Genomic DNA, 22593 nt, shown 5'->3' on the forward strand with positions numbered 1-22593 from the left:
ATCCTCATTTCATAAACATCCTTGGACTTCCTCACGTCTCTTGTTCCTACTCTCTAGGCTCATATGTTTTACCAGCAAATTATAAACTTAATTTAATTTATCTATTAGAATTTCCCAATATTCCAATCTCAAATTTAATCTTTTAAATTTCTCTTATCAAAGATTAATTATAGAATACCATTTATCCACAATTTATCTTATTTTACAATTATAAGAACTTTTACACACATAGATTATTAATTTGTTGGAGCCCTAATGTTGCAAATCTTACATTTTTCTTAACATTACAATGCTTTTGCAGATAGTCTTTAAACTTCTTCCAGTTCTCCTTCTCCAATTCTTCTCCCTGGTTTTGGATTCTGCCGGTCATCTCATCCAGTTCCATATAGTCCATCAGTTGCATCTGCCATTCTTCCAGTGTGGGCAAATCTTGAGTTTTCCAGCCTTTAGCAATGAGTATCCTTGCTGCTGTTGTGGCATACATAAAAAAGGTTTGATCCTTCTTTTGCACACTCTGGCCGACAATGCCCAGGAGGAAGGCCTCTGGTTTCTTAAAAAAGGTGTACTTAAATACCTTTTTCAACTCGTTATATATCGTTTCCCAGAAAGCCTTCACTCTAGGGCACGTCCACCAGAGGTGAAAGAATGTTCCTTCAGCCTCTTTACACATCCAACATTTATTATCAGGCAGATGATATATCTTTACAAGCTTGACTGGGGTCATGTACCACCTGTATATCATTTTCATAATGTTTTCTTTCAGGGTATTACATGCCGTAAATTTCATACTGGTGGTCCATAACTTTTCCCAGTCAGCAAACATAATGTTGTACCCTATGTCCTGTGCCCATTTTATCATAGCTGATTTGACCGTTTCATCCTGTGTATTCCATTTTAGCAGCAAATTATACATTCTTGAAAGTATCTTGGAGCTGGGTTCTAGCAGTTCTGTTTCCAACTTTGATTTTTCCACCTGGAATCCTAATTTTTTATCTGACTTAAAAACTTCTTTGATCTGAGCATAATGTAACCAATTTCGCACTTTCCCCTTTAGTTTCTCCATACTCTGCACGTCTCACCCTAGACCTTAATGTGAAATCACACCGACAAAATAGTGACTGGAAGCTACTTAAGTGCAATATTGATTTTGTTCAAAAGATTTCCTGTAGCTCCTTCAAAAGCGCCAACAATTGCTCCAGAAAAGTGAGGTGTGAAGGAGGGCGGCAATGTTGGTCTTCTCCACGAGATGGTGCTCTGGATCTGCTAAGGTTATCGCAGCGTGCTGAGCATAGGACACATTGCTATCAGCACATGCAGAGCTCTCCTCCCGCAGCCCACTGCTGTGTTTGAAAGAGATGTTGAGTCTTTTTCATCCTTAAGAACAAAAGGAAGTTCAAATATTTCTCAGAAGCAGCCATCAGTGTTTCAGAATAATCACCATGTTTACATGATGTCCTGAGGTTATATCCCTTCCTCAATCCTTCTGCATGTGAGTTAATTCTCAAAGCTTCTGGATTTTCAGCACCTAGAGAAGAAGAAAAAAACTTATTTCATGCACTAGGCTGGAGGTGTAGATTGCTCAACTCCCAGGCCAGCTTGATCCATCCACAGATGCCTATAACCAATTCAATGCATGCCAGCTGTAGGCTGCACAGCAGATTACAATGTGGATTTCTGATGTCTGCCATTTTCCTGAGATAGCATTTCAAGAAGCTGAAGTTCTTCCCCTTCGTCCTTTCTGCAAAAGCGGCTCCCATCAGCTCAATATGTTCTAGGCATCAAGACATCTCCAACAGAAGCCATCCCAGTCTGTCTTAGTATATCTGAAGGAGCACCTCCACCCCCATCGTTCTGCCTGGACACTGAGGTCCAGCGCTGAGGGTCTTCTGGTGAGAAGCCAAGTTACAAGGAACCAGGCAGAGGGCCTTCTCAGTAGTGGCACCCACCCTGTGGAACACCCTCCCACCAGATGTCAAAGAGAACAACAACTACCAGACTTTTAGAAGGAATCTGAAGGCAGCCCTGTTTAGGGAAGCTTTTAATGTTTGATGCATTACTGTATTTTAATATTTTGTTCAAAGCCGCCCAGAGTGGCTGGGGAAGCCCAGCCAGATGGGCGGGGTATTAAATAATAATAATAATAATAATAATAATAATAATAATAATAATACCCATCTTACACAACTGGGGAAATGTGTTCCAAGCTTCAGAAGCCCAGTTATGCCACCCCTGTTATGCCACCCCTTCTGTTGAAGAAGAAGAAGAAAAAGGAGGAGGAGGAGGAGGAGGGGAGGAGGAGTTGTTTGGAAGGAGTCTCAAAAGGATGCGGGTGGCGCTGTGGGTTAAACCACATAGCCTAGGGCTTGCCAATCAGAAGGTCGTGGTTCAAATCCCCGCGACGGGGTGAGCTCCCGTTGCTCAGTCCCAGCTCCTGCTAGCCTAGGAGTGCGAAAGCACGTCTAAAGTGCAAGGTACCACTCCGGCAGGAAGGTAAGCAGCATTTCCCTGTGCTGCTCTGGTTCGCCAGAAGCGGGTTAGTCATGCTGGCCACATGACCCGGAAGCTGCATGCTGGCTCTCTTGGCCAGTAAAGCGAGATGAGTGCCGCAACCCCAGAGTCAGCCAGGACTGGGCCTAATGGTCAGGGGTCCCTTTACATTTAAGGAGTCTCAAAGCGGCTAACATTCTCCATTCCCTCCCTCCCTCACAACAAACACTCTGTGAGGTGAGTGGGGCTGAGAGACTTCAGAGAAGTGTGACTAGCCCAAGATCACTCAGCAGCTGCATGTGGAGGAGCAGGGACGTGAACCCGGTTCCCCAGATTACAAGTCTACCACTCTTAACCACTACACCACACTGGCTCCTGAGCTGCTCCCCCACCTTAAAGACAAGTGCCTCCTCATGCCGCCCCACCAAGGGCCTGAGAAGAGGATGCTCCCGGCCTTAGTGGCCTGACGGAGACAGAGTGGGCATCATAGGAGGGAGGGAAGGGACAGAGGCCAGTGCTGCTAATGGCACCACTGCCCATCATTCAAGACACCCCAGGGTGCCACAGCACACTGGTTGAAAACCACTGCCCTACACCAACTGTCACCCATGCCCTCCATGGGTTCTTTAACACGTCTAATAAGCATATAAGCACCCGCCCCCCAAAACCCCCCACCTTGCATCCCATCCATGAAAACCTCACTTCTATATGTGTGTGTGTTTATATATATTTTCCAAACTAAACATAACATCTCCTTTCATCTTATACATTTTGGCTATCAGCCTACGACTTCCATTAACCACATCAAATGATTTTCAACCTTCATCAGTTAGGCTTGCATTTCATTATTTTCATTATTACTTTTAACAGTCCATAACTTAAAATCCATTCTCATAAGTTTTTCCTGCAATATTTCATATAGTACTCCTTACAAAACTTCTTGTAGTCCTACAAGCATAGTCAACTGATTACAATTGTTTTTCAAACAGTTCGCATTTTTACTCCAGTCTTTCAAGAATTTCTGGTCCCACTGGTTTCGAATTCTTGCTATCATCTTGTCTAGTTCTGCATAGTCCATTAATTTCATCTGCCATTCCTCTTTCGTCGGTAGTTCTTCCTGCTTCCATTTCTGTGCCAATAATACTCTTGCTGCCATTGTCGCATATAAAAACAATTTGTTATCTTGTATATTAATATCCTTGCCTACAATACCAAGTAAAAATGCTTCTGGTATATATATATATATATATATATATATATATATATATATATTTCAACATCTTTTTCATCTCTTTATATATCATTTCCCAGAAACTTTTCACCTTCTTACATTCCCACCACAAATGATAGAAGGTATCTTCTTTTTCCTTACATTTCCAACCACAATTTATACATTTTAGACAATGTTTTAAAATTATTATTTAATATTTCCATTTCAAATTTTGATTTAGTGTAACCAAATCCATTTTTCTTTAAATCCCCTTTAAACATTTCATTAATTTGGCCATGGTGCAACCAGTCATTTACATATTATTTTATCTCTTCATAAGGTTTAATTTTCCAATTATTCCCTTCTTCTCTTACTAACTTTTCATATGTAACCCAATTTTTGCTCATATTTATCTTTTTCACACTCATTGCTTCCAAAGGTGACAGCCACAAAGGTGTTTTACTCTCTAATAGGTTTTGATACCTGTCCCAAATAGAGATCTTCGGAATATGTGGTTACCAAATCCTTTATGGTCTTTTGTTTTGTCATACCTTAAATATGTGTGCCAACCAGACCTATTAATCAAATCCTTCTAGATCCAACAGATCTGTATTTTCTAGCAACATCCATTCCTTCAACCAACAGAGGAAAGATGCTTCATAATATAACTTCAAATCTGGCAAGGTGAAGCCACCTCTTTCTTTAGTATCCGTTAGCAATTTAAATTTAAATCTTGGTTTCTTCCCCTGCCAGATATATCTTGAAATTATTTTCTGCCACTCCTCCAATATAGCTGCCCCATTAATTATTGGAATTGATTGAAACAAAAACAACTTTTTTGGTAGCATGAAAACTTCACTTCCATTTTCTCTCTCCCTTGATAATTTCTGAATGCACTTTTCTCATTAATTGACGGAAAGTGGTAGAAACAAAAGAGCCCAGTAGAAATTTCTTGCACACCACTAATCTCTAGCATGGCTCAGCGTTCAGGGGATTTGAATCCTGCGCAGAAAGCCACATCAAACAATTGCCACCCAGGCGGAACCTCCAGAGAAGTTCCATTCACATGTATTCCTTTGGGAACATTTGCTAATCCATCAGTGCCCAAGAGGCGTGCAGTAGATCATTATTTCCTTCGGTGTTCTAACTTAACACGGTGTTAATGTCAACTTAGATACTTTCAATGGCTTTGACAGTTTGTGTTTGACAAATTTACGATGGCTGGTAATGTGGTACACTTTTCATTATCAAAACTGCTTTTTCTTCCTTGCAAAGGCTTTTAATTGCTACCCATTCCCGCCAACAAGGGGTTTGCGTTTTTCATTAAAGCACTCACTGAGATCTTGACAACCCTCGACACACTCCATCTGAATTTAATTAACTTTCCCCCATTCTCTCTCTCTGTCTCCCCCTCCCGCCCGCCCGCCCTCTCCCTCTCTCTCTCTTTCACACATAAAAACTTGCCTTAAAGCTTTCATTGCAAAGATCTGTGTAGAAGCAGAGGAGGAAGTGAACAGTTTTAAACCCAGCAGCTGGCTTTTAAAAATAACATGCATACACACACACACGTGTGTGTGTGTGTGTGTGTGTGTGTGTGTGTGTGGTTTTTGGCAGCCCAGTGAAATCTGGGCTTTGATTAATTAGGAAACCCTTGTTGAGCTTATGAATGTTTTCCTTCAGAGCTCATGGAATAGACTCAGTATCAACTTCATCACAATCTGCCTTTCCTAAGCCCCAAATCCTCAAACGCCAAAGCAAATGCCAGGTGGTAGACTTCTTTCCTTCCGTCTTGATTAAACCTGCTCTGTAGATAAACCTCTGCTAGTCTGCTTGGCATCGTCTCCAATGGAAGCAGTCGATTTAGGTTACACAACTAGCACAGCCAGGTGAAAAAAGAAGAAGTAATTTGGGCAGGGACTGGGAACTGGACCCAACTGCCTGGGCAAACACAGTCAGATGGGCGGCATATACCGTATTTTTTGCTCTATAAGACGCACCAGACCACAAGACGCACCTAGTTTTTGGAGGAGGAAAACAAGAAAAAAAATATTCTGAATCTCAGAAGCCAGAACAACAAGAGGGATCGCTGCACAGTGAAAGCAGCAATCCCTCTTGCTGTTCTGGCTTCTGGGATAGCTGTGCAGCATGCACTCGCTCCATAAGACGCACACACATTTCCCCTTACTTTTTAGGAGGGAAAAAGTGAGTCTTATAGAGCAAAAAATACGGTAAATGCTTTATTATTATTATTATTATTATTATTATTATTATTATTATTATTATTATTACTACTACTACTACAGATGAATTTCAGTAAGGACAAATGTAAGGTTCTGCACTTAGGAAGAACCAGATACAAAATGTGAGTCAACAGTGTGGCGTAGCAGCAAAAAAAGCTAACGCAATTCTAGGCTGCATCAGCAGTGTCCATATCAAGGACATTATGTACATTAATCTATAGTGGGGCCATATTTGAGGAAATGGGCACACAGTTCTGGTCACTGCAACTTATAAATAATGTCCTAACACTGGAAATGGTGCAGAAAAGCTGTGAAACAGAATACTTTGTCAGCGTTTGGGGATCTTCTTTGGGTGGGGGATGACATAACAGTGCAATTTTTTTTGTAAGTTCCATTGTGTTCAACAGGGCTTTCTTCCAGACAAACAGGAACACCTGTGGCCTCAATGACAGCACATCTGTTTTGCATGCAGAAGGTCTCAGTTCAGTACCTGGCATCTCCAGGTAGGGCTTGGGGAGACCCCTGTTTGAAACCTTGCCAGTCAGTGTAGACAGTAGGAGGTAGATGGACATGATGTGGGTGGCGCTGTGGTCTAAACCACTGAGCCTCTTGGGCTTGCCAATCAGAAGGTCAGTTCTGCAAATCCCTGTGATGGAGTGAGCTCCTGCTGCTCTGTCCCAGCTCCTGCCAACCTAGTGGTTTGAAAGCACACCAGTGCAAGTAGATAAATAGGTACCACTGTGGTGGGAAGTTAAACAGTATTTTCGTGCACTTTGGTTTCCATCACAGTGTTTTGTTGCATCAGAAACAGTTTAGTCATGCTGGCCACATGGCCCGGAAAGCTGTCTGTGGAGAAATACTCGTTCCCTCGGCCCGAAAGCAAGATAAGCGCAGCAACACCATAATCGCCTTTGACTGGACTTAACCATCCAGGGGTCCTTTACCTTTCCCCCCACCTTTTTTTGGATGGACAAATGAACCGGCTTAGGGTCAGGCAATTTCCTGGGTTCCAAATCGGTACGGCCAAAGATAGGACACAACAGAAATGAGATGAAAAAAGTGGTTTCTTTCATTCTTATAGAGCCCAGTGAAATTGGTTGTCCATATATTTCACAGGTGATAAAAGGGTACAGCAATTTCCAGTGTGGTTTAACAATCAATCCCTTTACCCAGAAAACTCTGGGAACTGTAGTTCCGGGAAGGGAGTAGGGGCCTCCTAGCAACTGTCAGCACCCTTAACAAACTTACAGCTCCCAGAACTATTTTGAGGAAGCCATGACTGTTTAAAATGGCAATGTGGTACTTTAAATGTATGTTATAGGTGTGGCCTACGTGTGTGCCCTTATGTGTGACACATTAAGTCATTCAACAAAATTAAACAGCTCCTTTTCTATACCCTCATGTGAATGGCTGATGGTGTGTAGATACTATTTCTCTGAAGGAAAGCCATTTGTCTCTGAAGCACATGCCAGAGTGAATCTAAATTGTATCTGCCGTATGTAAATATAAACACAGAGCTGGGAAGCAGAATTGTTTCGCTAACAGTTTTATGGGGAGATATTCATTAAACCTATGTACTTGGCAATTTATGTGACTCTCTCCAAAAAGATATTTTTGTGTAGAGTACATTTGCTGGCTGATGTTCCTCTTCATTATTAGCAGTTATCATAATGATGTCTAATAATCCAAATGGCTGCCTTCTTCCTGACTTTGCGTGCCTATAACTCATCTTGATTATTGCTTATTTCCCCCATTTTTAAGCATCTTTAAATGAAACGCACCCTCCAACTTGTCATTACCATTCCACAGAGCAACCTTTTGGAATTCAGATGTTGCTTCTTATATATGGAGCTTTCACTGGACAACGGGGTTGCTATTTGAGGGCATTTGTTATGTACTGAGTTGAATGGGATCCAAAATGTAGCAGTCTGATTGGCCCTAGACCTAGAACAATAGGATCCAGAACGCAGCAGTCTGATTGGCCCTAGAACAATAGGACCCTGAATGCAACAGTCTGACTGGTCCACAGGAGCCACCCAATCCAGCTCCAGGTGGAAGTGAATCCGCAACCTGATTGGCCTACAGGTGAATCCTGGAATTAGCCAGTCACGTGGGGCCCATTGTGTAAATAATGTACATAAAGCAGATATCCTGGGGAACTTCCATTCCTCCTCATCACTATGAGCTGAATAAAGAGCATGAAACCCACTCTCGACTCCGAGTATATTTAACTGGCAACGAGGATGGGATTCATGTTGAGTGGAAAGTGTCTGGAATATCCTCTCACCTGGGATTCTGGGAAGGTGGCTATTCATTGCCACATGGCATGGCCACAGAGGTCAGGGTTGCCATATTTCAAAAAGTGAAAATCCAGACACAAATGTCATTGAGCTGCTTTTGGGCGGTGGGGGTGGGCAATGTTGAGCGTTTACCAACATGGGCTGCCATATGTCTGGATTTTGCCAGACATTTCAGCAATTTCTGCCTGAACATTGCTTTAGGGGGCTGAATAATGGCTATGTCTGGAGAATTCAAGATGTATGACAACCCAACACAGTGGGTCAAGGGGGCTGCCCTCTTCTGCCATGGCTGGGGGAGGGGATGGCTGGCACTGCCCACCTCCAACTGCATTGGGCCCTCAGGTAAGGGTGGGCGGTGCCTGCTTAGCCAATCGGAGGGAGGGGCTGTCAATAGCTCATCCTACACTCAAGTAGGACCCTGGCAGAGACACATGCCTAACTGGTATGTTCTCTCCCTCCTGGTCAATCGTTCGGGAGCTTCAAAAGCTTTCTTCAGCCTGAACATCACAGCAACCGATGCCAACAGACACCGGCACACTTAGGGATCTGCAGTGTTTGCGCAACTTGCGTAGCAGACCTCAGCAACTCAGCATTTTGGCTAATCTACTTTATTTACATATAAACACACATGGAGCACTGCAGCTTGGCTCCCTCTCTCTCTAGCATCAGACAGCAAAGAGAAAAAACAAAGGACAATAGTCCCACTTAACGGAACACAGTAACACAAACATCCTGTTTCCGTCACATCCCACTCTGTGGAGTCAAAACATACACCGTCATGTGATAGACAACAATCCCATGACAGCAATCACGGAGCAGGAATTCTAACAGGGCCTTGGGGGCTGCAAGCAGTGCACCCCCAGCCTATTTAAGGGGGAAGCCAGGTGACAGCTGTCCTCTTGGCTGATTGTCATGTGGCCTTCCCCTGCTGCAGCCGGCTGTAGTGCATAAGGCATTGGGCTTGATCCTTAGTCACAGGGGTACCATTAGAGGGATCCAAGAGGGATGACTCTGGGAGTCTATTGGGAGACCAATGGGCCAATACACCTCTCCCAATGGTGGCCAATGTGGGGTTGTGGCATCCAATCAATGATGGGGGTAGCTTTCCAACACACAACCCCACCAGGTGCCTATCAGGTAGCAGATGGGATAGTCATACCTTCTCTTTTCTGTTATCAATAAAGTTATTGCAGAATTCAATTCAATACTAGTCTCCTGTGTCATTCTTGTAGCCCTCCCTTCACTTGCCATGACCATTATGTGCCTGTGTTGGCAATCACCAGGCTACTTGCCATCCACAACAATTGAACATAGGGCAGTGAACATCAGAATTTGCTTTATAGTGAATCAGACCATTGGCCTATATAGCTCAGCATTGTCCATACCGTCTTGGAAGTGGCTCTCCAGGAATTCAGGCTGGGAGTCTGCCCAAACCCTCATGGGAATTGCAGAGAGTGAACCTGGGAACTTTTTCATACAAGGCAGATGGTCTACCACTGAGCTATGGCTGTTCCTCATATAATTCCACTTGTCTGCAGATGTAATAGCAGTGGGAAGGGAAAGAAACTCATCATCATTTACTTAAGGGTCATTCCTCACACTCTGGGGTTCTTAACACTTGATTACCCAACTCTTGATGCCTCACAGCTAGATGTCTGAACTGACTTCGCTGAAAAACATTGTGTCTGAGGGGGCATGTAAGTCATGTCTGTCATGTTTGGTCTGTGATGTTTCATTCACAAATGTAAGCCTGCTGTTGCTGAGAGAAGAGTGTGTATGAATAAACCACCATAAGAACACAAGAATCTGCTTGATTAGACCAATGGCCCATCTAGTCCAGCATTCTGTTCTAACAGTGGACACCCAGATGACTAGATCGGTCAACCCCCTCTTTGATTTCTCAACCTTCTTATCACTGTCATTCCATGGCATCTGGATAACTATTATCCCACCCTGCCTCCTTCTCTTCTGTCCAAGATTATGGTGCCAAAATCATTCACTTCTTTCATTCTTCAGATGATGTGATGATGCTTCACCTAAAACAAAACACAACGGCTCCCTGTTCACTCCTGGATCCAGCAGAAATATCTAACCGTTGCTTCCAAAGTACTTTCCCCATCTTCTTTCCATCCTCCTAGCTCAGCATCTTCCTTTCTGTTTGCGACAGTCACCTGTTTCACTCTCAAGTATTCAAATGTCTCCTGCTATCTTAAATAACTCCACTGAGATAAGCCAATGTTGTGCCCTCCTGATGTGGTGGTCCTAATGTGGTGTTGGCTCGTCTTCTAAAATATATGGGATTATGTGGTGCACTTGGTTGGTAATTGTAATGGTTATATGGGGTTGCTCGTGCGTAAGTTGCCGCCACTCCTGGCTAGGTTGCCTGGTTAAACCTTTTCCTGGCTGGACAGCCCTTCACTTCGTGGCTGTTTCAGTAGCTAGCAGAATCCGTCAGTGGGCGTTTCTTGAACTTCTTCCAGCAAAGAAGTTCTTTGACACCAAGTCTACGCCTACTTTCCCTGCGCGGAAGTCTTCTGTGCAGGGTGGGTGTGGCTAGCGGAGGACCTGTGCTCTCCCCGCTGGTCTCCGGCAAAGAGTCCTGGAGCCTTTTCTCCGATTCCACCATCCGCCCCCCTTTATCCCTGGTGTTACGCTGATTTCCTTCCCCAGCCGATGAGTTCCCTCTCTCCCTGCTTGGCCCTTCTCCGGCATCGCTTGGGAGCCTTGCCTCCAGTTTTGGCTCCGATGTCAGTTCCCTGACAGTGATGTAGTATAGTTCTGTGTTAGGGATTCCCCACCCTCCTTCTGAGGTGGGGAGGTTCAGGTGTTTGGCGCTTATTCTTGGCTTTTTTATGTGAGAAGATAAACAAATTGTAGTGTGGAAAACAGCCTTACAAGAAAAGCTAACCAACAGACTGAAACTGACACGGGGACAAATAGAAGAGCTCTCCATTATCACGTACACAGCCCAACAAGACAAAAACACGAACCTACTGACAGAATACAATTCAATATGGCTAACTTAACCCAACAACCCTCCCTCCTCATACACACCCAGAAATAAATTCCACTGCAGCCAACCAAAGACAACCACCCCATCCTATCTCACCACCAAGGAAACATAACATAGAAAGAGAACCTACCCAAGTATTGCTGACACAAAAGCCCCACACATACACTAAGTAAAAGAACATAAGCATTACCATCTACCCCCTCTCTTCTCTCTTTTTTCCCAACCCTATACAGTGGTGCCTCGCAAGACGAAATTAATTCGTTCCGCAAGTCTTTTCGTCTTGCGAGTTTCGTCTTGCGAGCACGGTTTCCCATAGGAATGCATTAAAAATCAATTAATGTGTTCCTATGGAAACCGCCTTCAGACCAGGTCCGGGGACAGTCTGTCCCCTGACCTCTTCTGAAGGCTGGCGGGGGGCAAAAGTCTTTGCTCCCCCCTGCCTGCCTTCTCGGGAGAGCTGAAAACGCTACGCTGCCTTCCCGCTCTCCTGGGAAGGCAGGCAGGGGGGACAAAGACTTTTGCCCCCCGCCCGCCTTCAAAAGCCGTCCGGGGGCTTTTAAATCACCCATGACAGTCCCGGGGCGATTTAAAAGCCCCTGGAAAGGCAGGCAGGGGGGACAAAGACTTTTGCCCCCCGCCCGCCTTCGGAAGAGGTCCTGGACCTCTTCCGAAGGTGGGCGGGGGGCAAAAGTCTTTGTCCCCCCTGCCTGCCTTCCGCGGAAAGCGGGAAGGCAGCGCTGTGTTTTCCACTCTCCCGGGAAGGCAGGCAGGGGGGAGCAAAGACTTTTGCCCCCCGCCAGCCTTCAGAAGAGGTCCAGGACCTCTTCTGAAGGCTGGCGGGGGGCAAAAGTCTTTGCTCCCCCCCGCCTGCCTTCAAAAGCCGTCCGGGGCTTTTAAATCGCCCCGGGACAGTCCCAGGGCGATTTAAAAGCCCCCAGGAAGGCAGGCAGGGGGGACAAAGACTCTTGCCCCCCGCCCACCTTCGGAAGAGGTCCTGGACCTCTTCTGAAGGCTGGCGGGGGGCAAAAGTCTTTGCTCCCCCCGCCTGCCTTCAAAAGCCGTCCGGGATAGCGGGAAGCGCTTCCCTGCTATCCCGGACCGCTTTTAAAATGCTGGCAGTGGGGAGCAAAACCTTTCGCCCCCGCCGGCCTTCCTGGACCTCTTCTGAAGTCCGGAGTGGGGGGGAGGCTTTGCTCCCCACCGCCAGCATTTAAAAGAGGTCCCCGGAGATTTCCCTATGGGCTTTCGTCTTGCGAAGCAAGCCCATAGGGAAAATCGTCTAGCGAAGCGACGCAAAAACCGAAAAACCCTTTCGTCTTGCGGGTTTTTCGTCTTGCGAGGCATTCGTCTTGCGGGGCACCACTGTACTGCATATAACACCAATGTCTCTCAACAAATGTAACTGATCTGTAGAAAACACAACCTAAAGATACAGTGCATGTGCTTTTGTAAACGGGGAAAATCTTTAATAAAAATGATTTTAAAACAAAAAACAAACACCAACAGTGAGCAGTTTCAGTTCAGCCCTAATACAGTGGTACCTCGGGTTACAAACGCTTCAGGTTACAGACTCTGCTAACCCAGAAATAGTACCTTGGGTTAAGAACTTTGCTTCAGGATGAGAACAGAAATTGTGCTCCGGTGGTGTGGTAGCAGGAAGCTAAAGTGGTGCTTCAGGTTAAGAACAGTTTCAGGTTAAGAACGGACCTCTGGAACAAATTAAGTACTTAACCTGAGGTACCACTGCATCTGTTTCAAAACCTCGTCTTACAGGAATACAGTCATACCTCGGGTTACAGATGCTTCGGGTTGTGTGATTTTGGGTTGTACACCACACTGAATCCGGAAGTACCGGAACGGGTTACTTCCGAGTTTCGGCGCTTGTGCATGCGCAGAAGTGCTAAATCATGCTTTGCGCATGCACAGAAGCACTGAATCATGACCCGTGCATGCGCAGACACGGCGCTGCCGGTTGCGAACACTGCAGGTTGCGAACGCGCTTCCTGCACGGATTACATTCGCACCCCCAGCGTCCACTGTATTAATTTTCTTTGCTGTTTGCAGAATTAGGTTTAATTCTGAATGTACCAGCATTAAGCTGCATGTGTTGCAGTCATATTAGACCCGATACGCTGCGTTGTAGATACTTGTCCGGTGGTCTAATGCTATCCTCAGTGCCTCTTTCTCCTGTTCGACTGGGAGTTTGAACAGGATGCAATTGTTCTGAATGTTTAGGCGCTCTCCTTATCAACCCCCCAAAATGAAGAGCTATATAGCCAGTTGACAAATCCCTGGATCCAAATAGGCTTAAGCAAAATAACATTTTCATTTTATCCCCCAGCAAATTGCCTAATGTGCCAACCTTATGGATTTAATGACTGCAGCTTTCTCAAGCTGTAAACAAGCTTGCTTGTGTGGTTTAGCAGTGCTGAGGACACAAATCTAATTTGGCTTTCCAAAAGGTTTTTTCAAAAGGGTGGTCTCCATGGAACCAGGGGATTAGCTTGGGCCAAGAGATCACTGAGGCCTTGATAGAGCTCATGACAGTGTAAGTCTGACATTGCCACTCCTTTTTAAATTCTTTGCTACTTCATGGAAGGCAAGCTTACACAACAAACTGGTATCTGAAGAAGTGTGCATGCACACGAAAGCTCATACCAATAACAAACTTAGTTGGTCTCTAAGGTGCTACTGGAAGGAATTTTTTTATTTTGTTTCAACAAAGAACTGAGTTTAGTTCATTTATATCAAGTCTTCTATAAAATTCAAGGTGGTACATTGTTGGAAGTACAGCAGCAGGAAGCATTCAGTTAGTAGCTCAAGGGTTAATTCCCCTGGCATTTAGCCAACCCACCAACAATGAGCTGGTGTTGGAACTGTTTCCTGGCAACCAGTCAGAATGGCATGACCCTTGCTGAGGTAATTCATGTTCTGATCAGCTATGTAGTTCAGAGGGATTTTCCCCTGTACGTGTTAAATAGAAGCATAGAGTTGGAAGGGACACTGAGGATCATCTAGTCCAGCCCCTGCAGGAATACACAGCTGTCCTGTACAGGGATCGAACTTGCAAACTTGGGTTATCGGCGCCACACTGAGTATCATCCTGCTATGAGCAAAATCTGAATGTGAGAAAGGCACATCCTCTATGTTTCTTTCTTCTCAAGCTCTGCAATATTTCTTCTTCAGTCTATTTATTATTACCAGCATTTCTCTCTCTCTTTCCAGACTCCATCTGCATTAATGACATCGTGAGCATATTCAAGATATTAGATAGTTCTCTTCCCAAACACAGTTGACAAGACTCATGCAGCTGTAACATGTGACATCATATCATGTACTCTGGGAGAACATGTGATTCAACAGATTAGATGGAACCTATCAGCCATGTTGGGATGCGGGTGGCGCTGTGGGTTAATCCACAGAGCCTAGGACTTGCCAATCAGAAGGTTGGTGGTTCAAATCCCCACAATGGGGTGAGCTCCCATTGCTCGGTCCCTGCTCCTGCCAACCTAGCAGTTCAAAAGCACGTCAAAGTGCAAGTAGATAAATAGGTACCACTCCGGCATTTCCGTGCGCTGCTCTGGTTCGCCAGAAGCGGCTTAGTCATGCTGGCCACATGACCCGGAAGCTGTATGCCGGCTCCCTCAGTCAATAAAGAGAGATGAGCGCCGCAACCCCAGAGTCGGCCACGACTGGACCTAATGGTCAGGAGTCCCTTTACGTTTACCTTTTATCAGCCAAGTATGGTGGCCTCCTTCATGCTTTTTTAAATCATTTTTAAAAATGATTTTCAGTTAGTTTTACAGTCATTTTAACGTTTCAAAACTCAACTTCCTTCCTCCTCTTTCTGTGGTTCCTTAAATTTATTTTTATCATTTTCTGCATTAACTCAACTTATTATTTTATTCATCTACTTTGATTATATACTCTTATAACATTGCAGGCTACTACAATAATACTGCCAACATCCTTATCTGTTTACAATTTGTTTATAAATATGCAATAAACCATTTCTATTTTTTTTAAATAAAAAGTTTGTTGTCTTGATTTCTTATTTTTCTGGTAAATTTCACCATTTCTTCATAGTCCATAAGTTTTGGTATCCATTCTTCTTTCATTGGGACTTCTTCTTCTTTCCATTCTTGGGCAAATAACATTTTTGCCGCTGTAGTTGCATACATGAATAAATTTCTATACTGTTTAGGTAGCTCTACCCCTATAATTTCCAGAAGAATTACACCTGGTTTTTGGTTTGCACTTTGCTGAATAACACGCCCCTCCCCCACACATAACCACTTTATTCGCATCCCAGACTACCTTTAAATTTTTCACCTGAGTTAAATTAATTTCAAAATAATCCTTTAGAATCCCCCCTTTTCTAATATTTCTTGATCGTTTAATAAATTCTCATTTAATCTCCATCTCATTGGGAAACTTTGCCTTGTTCTTAATTCCACAATAACAGGGTTGTGACCTGATAATGTCCGAGGTAGAATTTCTACCTTCTTTACCTTAATGTACAAATAGCCTCCTTAATGCTTGACCAAGCCCTATATCTGTGACAAAACACATAATTTTTGGAGCCCAGTGTTTGACTTCTTGGCTAATGAGTCATGCAGGTCTATGATAAGAAGTCCTAATGTGCTGTTAAATATAACTAGCTGTGCTGTGCAAGTACTTCACCCTACCTCAGTAACAAGACCTCTACTCCCTCTAGTCAGTGCCCTATAGCAGCCTTTCTCAACCTTGGTTTGTCAGATATTGTACAGCTCCCATCAGCCCCAGCCATTATGACCAAACGATCTCAGATTATGGGAATCTTAGTCCAACAATATATGAGGACCCAAGGTTACGAAGAGCTGCCCTGCTGACCCTCCTCTTTTGTCAGTACAGTGGTACCTCGGGTTACATTTGCTTCAAGTTACAGACTCCGCCAACCCATAAATATTACCTTGGGTTAAGAACTTTGCTTCAGGAGGAGAACAGAAATTGTGCTCCGGCGGCACGGCAGCAGCGGGAGGCCCCATTAGCTAAAGTGGTGCTTCAGGTTAAGAACAGTTTCAGGTTAAGAACGGACCTCCAGAATGAATTAAGTTCTTAACTCAAGGTACTACTGTATTTCTGTTTGTATACATGTAGACTTGGATCTGCTTTTAGTCTACTTGTCAAGACAAAATTGTGGTTAGCATGTAGGGAATGGTGTGTGTGTGTGTGTGTGTGTGTGTGTGTGTGTACAGCTGGGCTCCAGAGGTCACCTCAAGCTCATGTGTGATTAAAACTGAGAGATGAACAGCTGTGTGGGATTGTGATATCAACTCAATTTTGTATCTGCAGATCAAGTGATGTATTTGTGTGCATATGTGGTGGAGGTTAGTGGAAGTTCATTAATTTTACTGAAAAACAAGGCTCAACCTGGTGCTTGTATTCTATCGGTCATCTCATGTTCATGTAAGCCATCGAAAACAAGGGATTAAGCCAGCCTCCTGAGAAAACTCAGGAGCATTCATTACTGCCAAGGAACCTGGGGAATCTAGTTTACCTTGCCTCACAGCTGAATCCACGGAATAGAAAGGCACTGGAAACTGAAATCTCTATGCTCCCTGATAGCCATCCATGGAGCATCTGGACTTCAGAGTTGAAGCTTCTGATATTGCTGCCTCCTTGTGGGGAGGCCGCAGCTTTGTGGTAAAGCGTTTTCCTTGTATTCAAAGGATCACTGGTTCAACCTCCAGCATCTCCAGGTAGGAATAGGAATTCTTCAAGTATTGAAGAATTCATATATTAGGTAAAAAGTGCACATTTTACATAAAATAGTACTAAATGTGCACAATATGAATGCAGACGTTTTGTGCATTCTTTCAAAACAATCCACACAAAGCCCAGATGTGTGATTGAGGGTCTCCAATGTGGTGCCCTTCAGAAGTTGCTAGACTCCAACTCCCATCAGGCACAACCATCTTCTCTGGCATTATTATTTGTTTATTTGTTTAACGCTGCCCATCTGGTTGGGTTTCCCCAGCCACTCAGGGCTGCTCCCAATAGAATATTAAAAACACGACAAAACATCAAACATTAAAAACTTCCCTAAGCACTGCTGCCTTCAGATGTTTTCTGAAAGTCAGGTAGTTGTTTATTTCTTTGACATCTGGTGGGAGGGGATTCGACAGGGCGGGCGCCACTACCGAGAAGGCCCTCTGCCTGGTTCCCCGTAACATCACTTTTCGCAGGGAGGAAACCACCAGAAAGCCCTCGGAGCTGGACCTGAGTGTCCGGGCTCAATGATAGGGGTGGAGATGCTCCTTCAGGTATCCTGGGCTGAGGCCGTTTAGGGCTTTGAAGGTCAGCACCAACACTTTGAATTGTGCTTGGAAATGTACTGGGAGCCAATGTACGGTAGGTCTTTCAGGACCAGTGTTATATGGTCTCAGCAGCCACTCCCAGTCACCAGTCTAGCTGCCGTATTCTGGATTACAGTGATACCTCTGGTTAAGAACTTAATTCATTCTGGAAGTCTGTTCTTAACCTGAAACTGTTCTTAACCTGAGGTACCACTTTAGCTAATGGGGCCTCCCACTGCTGCCGTGCCACCACCGCACGATTTCTGTTCTCATCCTGAGGTAAAGTTCTTAACCCAAGGTACTACTTCCAGGTTAGTGGAGTCTGTAACCTGAAGCGTTTGTAACCCGAAGCGTTTGAACCCGAGGTACCACTGTAGTTGTAGTTTCTGGGTCACCTTCAAAGGTAGCCCCACAAAGAGCACATTGCAGTAGTCCAAGCAGGAGATAACTAGAGCATGCACCACTCTGGCGGAACAGATTAACCACACTCTACCTGATGTCTTCAACAGCTCTGCTTAGGCCATCTTCCCTTTCTTTCTTTCTTAGACCTTCTTCTGACTCTCTAGTTCTGATACATTCCCCACTCCCCACCCCTTGCTCACCTTTGAAAGATTTGTAGTTCCTAGCCTAGCTGTTCTGGGCTGGGGGCAAAGAGTGGGTTGCAGATGCCACAACAGTGTAAAGAAGCAATAGAGTTGAACAGAAATGGAAAAAAAGTTGAACCCTCACGCGATCAAAATGTTGGTGTTTTTTTAACGAGATATTTCTACTCCTGTAATTCCTCCTCGAAAAATAAAAAATAAAATAAAAAATTGAGAGCATAGCCATAAGTAGAATATGTTAGCACCGATGATGGGTAAAGAAAATAAATTATGTATGTCTGCTTTCTTCCCATATGTATTTTTCATTCTCCTTTGCCAGTTTCTAATTCTTCAACCCCGAGTTTGCCCTGCTTTGTGGGCTTGGATTAAATGCCGGCAAAACTTTGCATTCAGCAAATGCCAATCAGTGCTCAACACGGCAAATGAAACGCTTGTGATTTGTGCTGTTTTATTTTCTCCCTGTCATCTTTGCTGGAATTACAGGGGAAGTGGAGTGTATCGCGATCAGCTGCATATTATTTGGAGATCATTTAAATCTGTTCATTTCAATGCGAGGTAAAGTTTGCAGGCAATGGGTTAAACTGCAAGCAGAATTAAATGGACTGTTCGGCTTGGACCCAAATCCATCCTAATCCAGTATTCTGTTTCAAGCGGCAACCACAGAGACTACCAGGAAACCAATTAACAAGAAATGAAAGCAACACTTTGACTCTGTTTTTGCTGCAAGGCCACCTTGTCGTCTGGGTCAACAGGACCTCGATAGGTAGCTATTTGTGAGGATGATCGACTCTAGATGGCTCTCCCCTTCCTTGTTTAATCCCCACAACGACCCTGTAATGTAAATTAGTCTGAGAAACAATGCTTGGCTCAAGGTCACCCAGTGAGCTTAATGGCTGAGTGGGGATTTGAACCCTGGTCTCCGAAATCCTGAGACGCGGGTGGTGCTGTGGGTTAAACCACAGAGCCCAGGACTTGCTGATCAGAAGGTTGGTGGTTCGATTCCCCACGATGGGGTGAGCTCCCATTGCTCGGTCCCTGCTCCTGCCAACCTAGCAGTTCGAAAGCACTGCAAGTAGATAAACAGGTACCACTCCGGTGGGAAGGTAAACAGCGTTTCCATGCACTGCTCTGGTTAACCAGAAGTGGCTTAGTCCTGCTGGCCACATGACCCAGAAGCTGTACACCGGCTCCCTCAGCCAATAAAGCGAGATGAGCACCACAACCCCAGAGTCGTCTGCAACTGGACCTAATGGTCAGAGGTCCCTTTACCTTTATATGACAAATAAAGCAAAGTACTTCTTTCACACAGTGTATGTTTAAACCATGGACTATGCTCACACCAGAGTCAGAGGTGGCTACCAACTTGGGTGGCTCGAAAAGAGAATGAGACCAACTCTGGGTGAAGAAGGGTACCAGTGACTTCTAGCCATGATCAATATGCTCTAACTCCACTTATCAGAAGACCAGTTTCTCCCCCCCCCCACCCCATCATATTCATTTAAACAACCTTAAAATATCAATGACTTCCCATCTTCTCTTTCCATGGTACATTTTGCATAGCAGAAATCCCTGCATATCGACTGGACCTAACGGCCAGGGGTCCCTTTACCCTTTAAACCATTCAGCATTCCATAACTACATCCAACAAAACTTATTTACACTGTTGAATTGATCTTAATGCTGCCAGTGATTACAACAGTCGCATGAATCATAGGATCATGGATTGGAAGGGACCCCAAGGATCATCTATTCCAACCCCCTGCAATGCAGGAATCTCAGCTAAAGCATCCATGACAGACAGCTATCCAACCTCTGTTTAAAACCCCCAAGGAAGGAGAGTCCACAACCTCCGGGGGGGGGGGAATGTTCCTTTTTATTTATTTATTTTTATATAAATTTTATTAGTTTTTTGACATACCATTTTCAGCAGTGATTAAACATATTTTTACATCCTATTCAAATTTTTTTGACTTCCATCAGTCCTGCCTGAAAATTTTCCAATCTAATCTCTTAGTATGCATTTCGTATTTTCACTATTACATTTCAAACACATAACCAATATCTCTATCTTTTTCTGCTTTGTAACACTTCATATATTTCTCCTTACAAAACATCTTGTAGTCCTACTAGCATAATTTGTTGATTACAGTTGCTCTTCAAATAATTAATATACTTCTTTCAATCTTCTGTAAATCTCTGGTCCCACAGGTTTCGAATCCTTCCTGTCGTTTTGTCCAATTCTGCATAGTCCATTAATTTCACCTGCCATTCTTCTTTTGTCGGAATTCCTGAGGGAGAATGTTCCATTGCTAAACAGGTTGTACTGTGAGAAATCCCTCCCCCCCCCGAATATTTGGATGGAATTTCCTTTCTTGTAACTTGAGGCCATTGGTTTAAGTCTTCCCCCTAGGAGCAGCAGAAAACAAGCTTGAAGATGGCTTGCCACATGAATAAAATCAGCCTGAGAACCCCATGGAATTAGCATAAGATGCAGCCCACCTTGTGTTGTCCATCCTTGGCCTAGAGCGAGAGCAGGAAATGCTCTCCTCAATCTGATTCGCTTGATGTTAACATCATTCTTGGCCGTATAGGCTAGGCTGGGGAAAGAAATGGCAGCTCTCAGCCATTGGGAGGAGGGTTGCCACTAGGAAACAGCCAGTGGAAACAACCAAGAGGAAGAAGTAGAAAGAGAGATATTGAAAGGCATTTGTGGAGCAGCTTTAGACCGCTGAATCACAAGTTTATTCAATTTTTTAAAATTCAATTTTCCAAATTTATAACATAAAACATAAAAATCAAGCAAACAAACAAACATATACCCTAACTGTAAAAATTCCACTTTTGTTATCATTGTTGGGTGACTTCCTTGAATCCCCCTGGCTGAGTTTCCATATATATCATTGTAGCAGTTTTCCAAAACTAGTTTCACATAAAATTTACTTGGTCCATTAACCTCTTTCTTTCTTTTCATTTTAACTTTTATCCATAGTATTCTACAACATCACATATTTAAATCCTAGTCCAATCTGATACTCGCAAGTAATTCTATTTAATTTATCTTAACATATTTAACTAAATAATCTTTGAATTTCTTCCATTCCTCTTGATGCTCCTCCTCCTTCTGGTCGTGGACTCTTCTGCTCAGGTCAGCTAGCTCCAAAAAATCCATCATCTTCATCTGCCATTCCTCCACTGTTGGTACTTCTTGTGATTTCCAGTTTTTGACCAGCAAAATTCTAGCTGCAGTTGTGGCATACAAAAACAATCTGACATCTTTCTTGGGCAATTCCAAACCTATTATTCCAAGTAAAAAGGCTTCTGGTTTCTTAACTCACAGCCAATTTTAAGAGGAAATAGCTCTACCAACCTGAGCTGAAGATTATCTGCAGATGATTTGCATCAGAAGCTCTCTTTCAATTGAGCTAGAATTGGAGATGGGGAACCTATGGTCCTCCAGATGTTGGTGAACAGCAGCTCCTAACAGCCACAGCCAACCGGGCCAATAGTATGAGATAATGGGAGTCACAGAATCATAGAGTTGGAAGGGACCATGACAGGTGGCCATCTAACCTCTGCTTAAAAACCTCCAAGGAAGTAGAGTCCACAACCTCCCGAGGGAGACTGATCCACTGCTGTAATCCAACAGCATTTGAAGGCCCACACCTGCATTTTCCAGCCCTGAGTTAGACTGTCACTGATTTGCAGCAGGGTTTGGGGGCTTTCAGGTCACACTTTTGAACCTGGGCTGTTGAATCTGCCCATCAATCATAACCAGGACCTGCATAGCAGACTGAGCAAGCACACAGCTCACCTGATCACAGTCTTTCCCATTCTGGTGAGATGTCTCGTATTTCTATTCAAGTTACAGCAGCTATTGTGACATTTGCATCCATACAGTAAATGCAAATTTTATGCAAAAACGTGTAACCTTTTTTGCAGCCATGTATATTGGATTATCAGGGACACAGCCCGTTTTGTGATGAAGTCATTTCTCGCAGCACTTCTTTCATAGCCCACTAGTGTGCTTGGCTGCCCAGTTTGGGACCGACTCCAAGATGTGCCGACTCCGTGTCCTTTCTCTCCTAACTGGTACTCCCACCCAGGGAGCCAGCTGCTCTACCTTGATCGCCCTAACTAATTCACATTCCTTGGCCTTGTATTGCAGACCTGGTAATTGCTGCTCAACATGCTCCGTGAGGTTTTATAAAATATTAATTGCTTATTATTCTTATTACAGGTGGGGAAGAATGGCTCCCTTTTGCAAAGTAATTGCCTCCTTGCCAAGTCTCTCCATTGCACTCATGAACATAAGAGAAGCGTGTGCTCTGAAATCAGATATAGGCTCAAGATGCAGAGGGCTGATTTGGGGGGAAATAATTCCTGTGAAGGGACCTGGGTGGCGC

The 22593-nt window shown here is 44.1% G+C and overlaps 1 long non-coding RNA gene across 1 annotated transcript; it reads right to left on the bottom strand.

Moving 5' to 3' along the window:
• Positions 1–12524: 12524 nt before the first annotated feature.
• LOC309380288 lies at positions 12525–15990 on the bottom strand. The gene is made up of 3 exons (XR_014172811.1): positions 15939–15990; positions 14452–14482; positions 12525–12673 (listed from the first exon to the last, which is right to left on the bottom strand). It is a non-coding gene; the product is annotated as an uncharacterized lncRNA (long non-coding RNA).
• Between the last annotated feature and the right edge of the window lie 6603 nt (positions 15991–22593).

Source organism: Podarcis melisellensis (assembly GCF_964234715.1).
Source record: "Podarcis melisellensis genome assembly, chromosome: 11".
NCBI classification, from domain to species: domain Eukaryota; kingdom Metazoa; phylum Chordata; class Lepidosauria; order Squamata; family Lacertidae; genus Podarcis; species Podarcis melisellensis.